General features: G+C 37.2%; 1 non-coding gene across 1 annotated transcript; it reads right to left on the reverse strand.

The window, feature by feature from the left end:
• Nucleotides 1-7,890: 7,890 nt before the first annotated feature.
• LOC115900591 lies at nt 7,891-8,018 on the reverse strand. The gene has a single exon (XR_004060263.1). It is a non-coding gene; the product is annotated as a small nucleolar RNA SNORA40 (small nucleolar RNA).
• Between the last annotated feature and the right edge of the window lie 1,524 nt (nt 8,019-9,542).

Consider the following 9,542-nt stretch of genomic DNA (forward strand, 5'->3'; position numbering starts at 1 on the left):
ATAGGTCCTTAGGGAACGAACACAATACAGCTAAGCTCTTTGCTAAGACATAATATGTGACCTTTCCCCTGGTTCCCAGTTCCTCATTTTGATCTGAGACCTCCTCAGCCTGGACTTCACTGTCCATATCATTATCAGCATTTTGGTCACAACCATTTAATCAGTATTTAAAGTCTCTAAGAAGTTCTGAACTTTCCCTCATCTTCTTGCCTTCTTCTGAGCCCTCGAAACTCTTCCAACCTCTTCCTGTTATCCAGTTCCAAAACTGCTTCCATATTTTCAGGTATCTTTATAGCAAGGCCCCAATTCTCAGTACCAATTTTCTGTGTTAGGACATTCTTGCACTGCTATAAAGAAATACGTGAGACTGGGCAATTTAAAAGAAAAGAGGTTTCCTTGGCATACAATTTTGCAGGCTGTACAGGAAGCATGACAGAATCTGCTTGTGGGGAACCTGCAGGAAGGTTCCAATCGTGGCAGAAGGCAAAGGAGGAGCAGTCATCTTACACGGTGAGAGCAGGAGTAAGAGTGAGAGGGGAGGTACCATACATTTTCAATGCCAGATCTCTCGAGCACTCACTATTGCAAAGACAGCACCAAAGACAGCACTATTGCAAGGACAGCACTCACTATTGCAAAAACCGTTTGTGAGAAATTCACCCTTATGATCCAATCACTTCCCACCAGGCCCCACCTCCAACACTGAGGATTACGATTTAATATGGTGGGAACACAGATCTAAACCATATCACCATTTCTTCAATAAAAAAGAAATAATAATTGAGAAGCCTTTATTATTGGAATGTATGGATAGGTAATATAAAAATAACATGAAATTCCAAGTAAATAGTGGATACTTAGTAAATAGCTGTTGAATGAATGAATGAAAAAAAAAAAAATCTGTTTGATTCTACTTTATCTCTTTCTTTTTTTTTTTTTCAGAGTCTTGCTCTGTCACCCAGGCTGGAGTGCAGTGGCACGGTCTCAGCTCACTGCCAGCTCCATCTCCCGGGTTCACTCCATTCTCCTGCCTCAGCCTCCCGAGTAGCTAGGACTACAGGCGCCCGCCACCATGTCCGGCTAATTTTTTTGTATTTTTAGTAGAGATGGGGTTTCACTGTGTTAACCAAGATGGTCTCAATCTCTTGACCTTATGATCCGCCTGCCTTGACCTCCCAAAATGCTGGGATTACAGGCATGAACCACCTCGCCCAGTCTATCTCCTTTTTATTTTTCATACTTTACCCCCATTTTAGTTTATAAGTTATCTTTTGTGGAAAGAGAGGAAATGAAGAACCTGTGTTTACAAGATGTACAAAACTATTGAAATCTAAATACTCATGGAATTATAAGTATCTAATGAAATCCTTTCACTCATGCAGGTGTGTGTTTGCATTCTTTTATAATTTAAGTTGGTTTATTTGATTTTGTTTTTAACAAAAATCCAAGCTGTCTTTATATTGATAAGACTGGTAACTTTGCTGGACCTTTTTATAATATTTTTAAAGCCATACTAACATGAAAACTATACATGTGTGTGCATGCCTTTATTCTTTATAAGTCTTGGTATTTATTTATATTTTCCAGTTAAAATGTTAGCTTAATTCCTTTTCATGGGGTGTGTTTTTGTGTGCTTGGTTCTCAGTAAGACATTTAGTTATAATTGCAGACTCTATAGTAACTTTGTGAAATATTTATTTAAAAAAAGATTTTAAAAAATCATTCATTCAAGTGATTATTGACATATAATTTTTTATCTATCACTCAACAGCCTTACAATTTTTAGCTTCTCAAAAACTGGCCCAAGATTGAGGACTATGGTAAAACCAGGTGAGCTCATCAGATATATCTATCAGATATGTGGTGACCTATTATAAAGGAATGCTTGTCATTTCCTGCCTAGCATATCAATTTACTGCAATGTTATTTTCATAGAAAATGCTATTTAACAGGTCTAACAGAGAAGTCTTCTATATTTTCTGAGTTAACTTGCTGGCCTCTGTCACCAAATTATCTAAAATAATGTATTTTTAATTGTCAAAAGCATGAGTGTATGCATGTGTATTTGTATGTGGAGAGAGAGAGAGAGAAAACTGCATTATTTAGTGCATTTATGTGAAATACGTGTCTGAAAGAATGGACGAGACACCACCACCATCAGTACCACTCCACATCTATAAAAAGAGAAGCACTAATCAAAAGATATTTTATTAAAACATGCCTTTGGTTTTTCTTGGAAGAGTAGATTTCATCAGGTTTCAGAGCAGGAATATATTCAGTCTTTCATAGCACAATATTGAGGGTCCAATTATTCCACCAACTCATGGATAAATATTCTATTAATATTAAAATATTCCATTGTTATTATGGGTCAAGGGGAAGTGGGCATAAAATCTAAAGACAGAGGTAAAGTTCCCATTAAAGGTAGAGATGGAATCTTAAAATATTAATATTCCCACTAGTTGCTGGAGATTCCTTTCTGATTTTCCTCTGTATTTCTCTTAATGTTTCCATTCACACCAAGACAAAAATGAGGATGTGGTTTGGAATAAAAAGTGATCTTGTATGAATCCAGACTCGCACAATGGCTGAGCCCACATTGGCCCCCTGAGGAGCAAAGGTAGGTGAGCCTGTAGCTCCTCCTTACTACTGTCCTTAGGAATATGGTGTTCATAGGACTGCAGGATCCTGGTGTATTTGTAAGTGAGTACATGGGCGCATGTTTACAGAAATCTCCCACATTATCTCTCAGACACAGATAAACTTGTAAGCCACCTACCAGGCATTGAAAACTGTTCCAGCCCCAAAATACCACCCCTATCAGCCCACCAGCCAGTCAGAAATTCTCTAGAGTTGAGTCACCCCTTATCTAGGCCACGTTCCTGTTAAATACCAATAGTTTTAATTAGGGGAGAAGTAACATATTAACCCATTAGTAAATCTTAGCTGTTTTGCAGCCAACAGGACTTTCAAGGAAAGGGACAGATGGCAGAATGCATGATTCCAGATTGATGCAGACCATGGGTATTGAGTGAAATGTGAAAATGATGGCAGGGCACAGTGGACAATGCAATTGAATGTGAATGAACATCTTGCCATTTTGAAGGATTCCAAGATAAGGATTTACCCTTGAGAGGCAAGACTTGCAATAACTACAGTGCCACATCTACTGTGATAAGAGCTATAAGTCAGACATTAAACCATGAGTAAAACCTAATGTATTTCTTCATAAAGGTATCATCAACTAAGCTCAGAAAATCACAATAAAAGTACACAAATAATAAAAGCACAGCAATCGATATAAAGTGTCAGTAAATATTTGTCTAAATGAACAAGCATCCCTGTAGAAGTACTAGTAATGGAACACAGAATTTCAAAGAAAGGTGAAAATGTGTACCTAGCTGGACTTGTCACTAAAGACTTTAGAAAAATTAGGCATTTTTTTTTTTTTTTTTTGAGACGGAGTCTCGCTTTGTCACCCAGGCTGGAGTGCAGTGGCGCAATCTTGGCTTACTGCAAGCTCTGCCTCCTGGGTTCATGCCATTCTCCTGCCTCAGCCTCCCGAGTAGCTGTGACTACAGGCGCCTGCCACTACGTCCAGCTAATTTTTTGTATTTTTAGTAGAGATGGGGTTTCACCATATTAGTCACAATGGTCTCACTCTCCTGACATGGGGATCTGCCCACCTCGGCCTCCCAAAGTGTTGGGATTACAGGCGTGAGCCACTGCGCCCAGCCAAAATTAGGCAGTTTTAAAGGTTGGGTAACAAAATCTCCTTAAGCTGATAAGCAACTTTAGCAAAGTCTCAGCATACAAAATCAATGTGCAAAAATCACAAGCATTCTTATACACCAATCGCAGACAAACAGAGAGCCAAATCATGAGTGAACTCCCATTCACAAAGAGAATAAAATACCTAGGAATCCAACTTACAAGGGATGTGAAGGACCTCTTCAAGGAGAACTACAAACCACTGCTCAGTGAAATAAAAGAGGACACAAACAAATGGAAGAACATTACATGCTCATGGATAGGAAGAATCAATATTGTGAAAATAGACATACTGCCCAAGGTAATTTATAAATTCAATGCCATCCCCATCAAACTACCGATGACCTTATTCACAGTATTGGAAAAAACTACTTTAAAGTTCATATGGAACAAAAAAAGAGCCCGCATTGCCAAGACAATCCTAAGCCAAAAGAACAAAGCTGGAGGCATCATGACTTCAAACTATACTACAAGGCTACAGTAACCAAAACAGCATGGTACTGGTACCAAAACAAAGATATAGACCAATGGAACAGAGCAGAGCCCTCAGAAATAATACCACACATCTATAACCATCTGATCTTTGACAAACCTGATGACAACAAGAAATGGGGAAAGGATTCCCTATTTAATAAATGGTGCTGGGAAAACTGGCTAGCCATATGTGGAGAGCTGAAATTTGATCCCTTCCTTACACCTTATACAAATATTAATTCAAGATGGAATAAAGATTTAAATGTTAGACCTAAAACCATAAAAATCCTAGAAGAAAACCTAGGCAATACCATTCAGGACATAGGCATGGGCAAGGACTTCATGTCTAAAACACCAAAAGCAATGGCAACAAAAGCCAAAATTGGTAAATGGGATCTAATTAAACTAAAGAGTTTCTGCACAGCAAAAAAAAAAAAAAAAAAAAAAAAAAAACTGCCATCAGAGTGAACAGGCAACCTACAGAATGGGAGAAAATTTTACAATCTACTTATCTGACAAAGGGTTAATATCCAGAATCTACAAAGAACTCAAACAAATTTACAAGAAAAATAAAACCACCCCATCAAAAAGTGGGCAAAGGATATGAACAGACACTTCTCAAAAGAAGACATTTATGCAGCCAACAGACACATGAAAAAATGCTCATCATCACTGGCCATCAGAGAAATGCAAATCAAAACCACAATGAGATACCATCTCACACCAGTTAGAATGGCAATCACTAAAAAGTCAGGAAACAACAGGTGCTGGAGAGGATGTGGAGAAATAGGAACACTTTTACACTGTTGGTGGGACTGTAAACTAGTTCAACCATTGTGGAATACAGTGTGGCAATTCCTCAAGTATCTAGAACTAGAAATACCATTTGACCCAGCCATCCCATTACTGGGTATATACCCAAAGGATTATCAATCATGCTGCTATAAAGACATGTGCACACATATGTTTATTGTGGCACTATTCACAATAGCAAAGACTTGGAACCAACCCAAATGTCCATCAATGATAGAATGGATTAAGAAAATGTAGCGCATATACACCACAGAATACTATGCAGCCATAAAAAAGGATGAGTTCATGTCCTTTGTAGGAACATGGATGAAGCTGGATACCATCATTCTCAGCAAACGATTGCAAGGACAAAAAACCAAACACTGCATGTTCTTGCTCATAGGTGGGAAGTGAACAATGAGAACGCTTGGACACAGGAAGGGGAACATCACACACTGAGGCCTGTTACGGGATAGGGGGAGGGGGATGGGATAGGATTAGGAGATATACCTAATGTAAATGATGAGTTAATGGGTGTAGCACACCAACATGGCACATGTATACATATGTAACAAACCTGCACGTTATGCACATGTACCCTAGAACTTAAAGTGTAATAAAAAATAAAAATAAAAAATAAAAAGATAAAATAAAGGCTGGGTAAAGATGTTAGCAGGTTGATATAAAAGGAAGGAAGAAATGGAGAGCACATCTGGTACACAGAGCAGCATTAACCATGGCAAAGTGTTGGGAAAGTTGAACAAATATTTAGGAACCTGCTTATAGTTCACTTCAGTTACAGCACAAGAATCACATAGGAGAAACAGTGGAGATAAAGGAAAAATGAATAGCCCTGTTTTAAGGGAGAACACTGAAAACAATTAAATGTTGGACTAAGATGCATGTATTTAATGACAGAAATACACTGAAGATTTTATTGGAATTTTAAAAACAGAAAATGACATCATTGTTATCTAAATTAAAAAATATCAATCCTATGAGATGGAAGTCACATGCAAGATTAATGACAGGAAGAGACACCAGGGTCCGTCAGATGTCCAGGATGCATATTCAGGACATGTAGCAGAGAATCTTTAGAAAAGTGACTAGTTTGTGAGGGCATAAAGGAAGAAAAAGGGTCAGAACAATTTTTGAGTTTCAATTCTACAAAGTTGTCACGTAGGGTAATTTGCAGAATGGGTAAAAAGGGCAAAAGAGAAGACAATATAGTGTTTGTTCTCATTTGGTTCACAATGGACACATAAAGGAAAATGTTCTCCAGATATCCAGTGAAAGATTTTGGCAAGCAGTGGAAAATGTAGCTTTTGTATTCAGGAGGTTATCAGGTATAAAGGACAATTTCTGTGTGGGATTTACAGGGAAGTCGACAAGGCTTGACTAAGAAGCAGAATGGAGGATCGGGTAAGCTGGGAAACATGTGGAGTTAGCGTGATCTCCAAGTTTACATGACATTTCTAGGAACGGGAGAAGAGATGAGAGACTTGAGGAATTATTCAAGTATGAGAAATAGCAAAATGCTCAAGTAGATGAGAGAGAAAATCACAGAGAAGAAATGTCTGAAGAACTCTATTAACTGGAATCATTTAAAAATGACTAGGGTAATTCCTTGCTGACAAGCTCATTTTCTAGAAATGATGTCATATGATGCAACAACCTTTACTTCTAGCTTCTCATCTATAAGTGACCTTGAGAATCTTAAAAAGTGAAAATAAAGTTTATCTTCTAGCTTAAAGGAAAATATCTGTGTTCATGTGAGGCAGACTCTTGCTTTGACCCTTAGTACATGGAACACGTGTGTTCTAAACACACGTGCCATAAACAGGTGTGGCTTCATCAGGGTTCTCTTTCTTTCTTTTCTTTAACAGTGTAAGGAAGTGCTTTTTTGTACATTGTATATATGTAACATTAGGCAAAATTATTTAAAGTCAATAAACTTTTATTCGAGGAATTCCATATTATGATTTCTTTCACTGCCCATCAAGGTCACTTTAGATCCCCTAAAGAACTGGTGTCAAAATTTATCTTCAAAATATTTATCTTCATATTGGCCCTTTTTAATGAAACTGATGCTTATTTTAATCCAGTTGTCCTGTCACCCCATAATTATTTTATTTTGGTTTCTGTCATCTCCTTTTCACATGGATATACTGATGAAGACTTCACAACTCACCTATGGAAAAATCAAGAATCTGTGGGGTCTAATTTCTTCAACCAATGTACTTTAGGGTCATTTATAGTACAGGTTGACCTGCCTGATTCTCAATTTGAAACCCTAAGCAATCACACTCAAGAATAGTACAGATGTGTGGAATATGCCTTTAACTCCAGACATCATGTTCCCAAGATGAAAGCTTTTTAAACAAAATGCCATCTTATCTATCAAGTCAACATTAATTTTGGAATACAAAATCAATACAGCTGATGATTTCCCTCATATCCCATACTTTTTAACTATCTATTCTACAGTCTTAGAATCAACCTTTTTAAATTAAGAATCAGGTTCTGTCTTTGTTGCCCAGGCTGGAGTACAGTGGTGCCATCAAAGCTCAGTGCAGCCTCCAACTCCTGGACTCAATCCTCCTGCCTCAGCCTCCCTTTCCTGAGTAGCTGTGACTACAGGCACATGTCCCTATACCCAGCTAACTTTTAAATTTTTGTGGAGATAAGATGTTACTTTCTTGCCCAAGCTGATCTTGAACTCTTTACTTCAAGCAATTATTCCATCTCAGTCTCCTAAGGTATGGGGATTGCCAGCATGAGCCACTGAGCTTGACCTGGAACCAACCTCTATGGTTATCAATACTCTCATCAGTTAACTGTCTCAGGTATCATAATATCCCTTCTTACATGTATCAAAACTCATACTTAACAATGACTTCCAGTTCGCAAAAGAGGATTTATTTTTCACATTCATCTGTAAGTCTTTGTCCACAAGTTAAACAAAAACAAACATAAGTGCAGTCACCAGGGTTTTCTTGACCACTAAACTCCAAACATCATCTTTGCCTGTGTGACCAAGAAAACAAATTCTAGCTGGACTTTTTAGTAGCTATAAAGAATGACAACCAGCAAAGCTACTCAAAAGATAAAAAGGAATGTTTGAATTGATTCCTAATAATTACTCCTATTACCAAATGGTGTTCAGTGATTGTTTTCTCCTGTTTCTCAGTTTTTCACATGCTTTCTGATTATAATAAATTTATGTGCAGCAGGGGAAGAATGTAGTATGAAGAACTTAGTTATTTCCATGATTGTTGCAGAAAATAAAGGAACTAATGAGTTGAAGAAAACTAGTCTGTGTAACAGATTTTGTGGCCTTTGAAATTATTTCAAAAACTCATAAAGTGTTTTTGTTTCATTCATTTCATTTATTTATTCTAAAGATTTACTCATTAAATATTTAATCAAATTAAATAACTAATATAATAAATAGTATTTAGGCTGTGTAGAATACTCTGGAGAAAAAAAACAAAGATAAAGAATGCATGGACTCTGCCCTCAGGGTGCTTCTGGTCTCACAAGAAATATAAGGCATAAACAAGAATAACTACAATGCTAAGTAAAATATTGTCAAGATCAACTTTCATTTCTCTTATAGAGTAACTGGTGTCTTCAGTATGACCTTTCCATCATAAACAACTGTAAAAATGAAACACAGGCACCACAGGGGTGTGATACTTGAAAGAATGAAAAGACAGAAAGTGAGCTTCCTGATGGTTCCAGCCTTTTGCCTGGAGGCACTTTCTAGAAATGATGCGGAGATGGGCTGTGCAAGCAGAGAAGAGCGATGTCACTGAAATGGGTCGTCAGAAATCAGAGTTCAAGGCTGCCAGTTAGGCTACAAGTATAGGAAAGGGAACGGTATGGGAAGAAGTGGTGCTGAGAAGCAGCCATAGAAATGTACATAGCTTTATGTTCTTGGAGGAATACTAAGCAGCACATAGAGACCTCACTGAAAAATTAGGCATTTATCTGAGACATCAGAATGCAGTAGAAGTGCATCTACTCTATATCTGTAAGACTGACTTCATATCTACCTTTACAAAGCTTTTACAGACCATTGGAAAATGAAGCAAAACTGTTAGTAAACTGTCTACCAAAACCAAACCATCACTTGTAAAAAAAATCTTGGCTTTTGATAAAGTGATATTTCACAATAGCCACCATAATATTCATTTTTATTACTAGATATAAAAAAGTGACTAATAACTAATGAATTTTTTAAAGTCATTAATTATAGACCTAGAGATGACAAAGGTGTTGGAATTAGCAGACAAATATGAAGGAAATAATGAGCATAATTAGTAAATTGGATATTGAGGAAACAATATCAGAAAATCTGAGGAAATCACAGGAAGAAATAACAAAAATGAAGCACATAGAATAAAAATGCTGAGATATTAAATAATAACAGTCTTAAAGACAGTGGGGCAATATCCAGTGTTCTCACATACATGTAACTGGACTCCTAGGAAGAAAGGAGA

The sequence above is a fragment of the Rhinopithecus roxellana genome, chromosome 11 (genome assembly GCF_007565055.1).
Source record: "Rhinopithecus roxellana isolate Shanxi Qingling chromosome 11, ASM756505v1, whole genome shotgun sequence".
Classification (NCBI taxonomy): Eukaryota; Metazoa; Chordata; class Mammalia; order Primates; family Cercopithecidae; genus Rhinopithecus; species Rhinopithecus roxellana.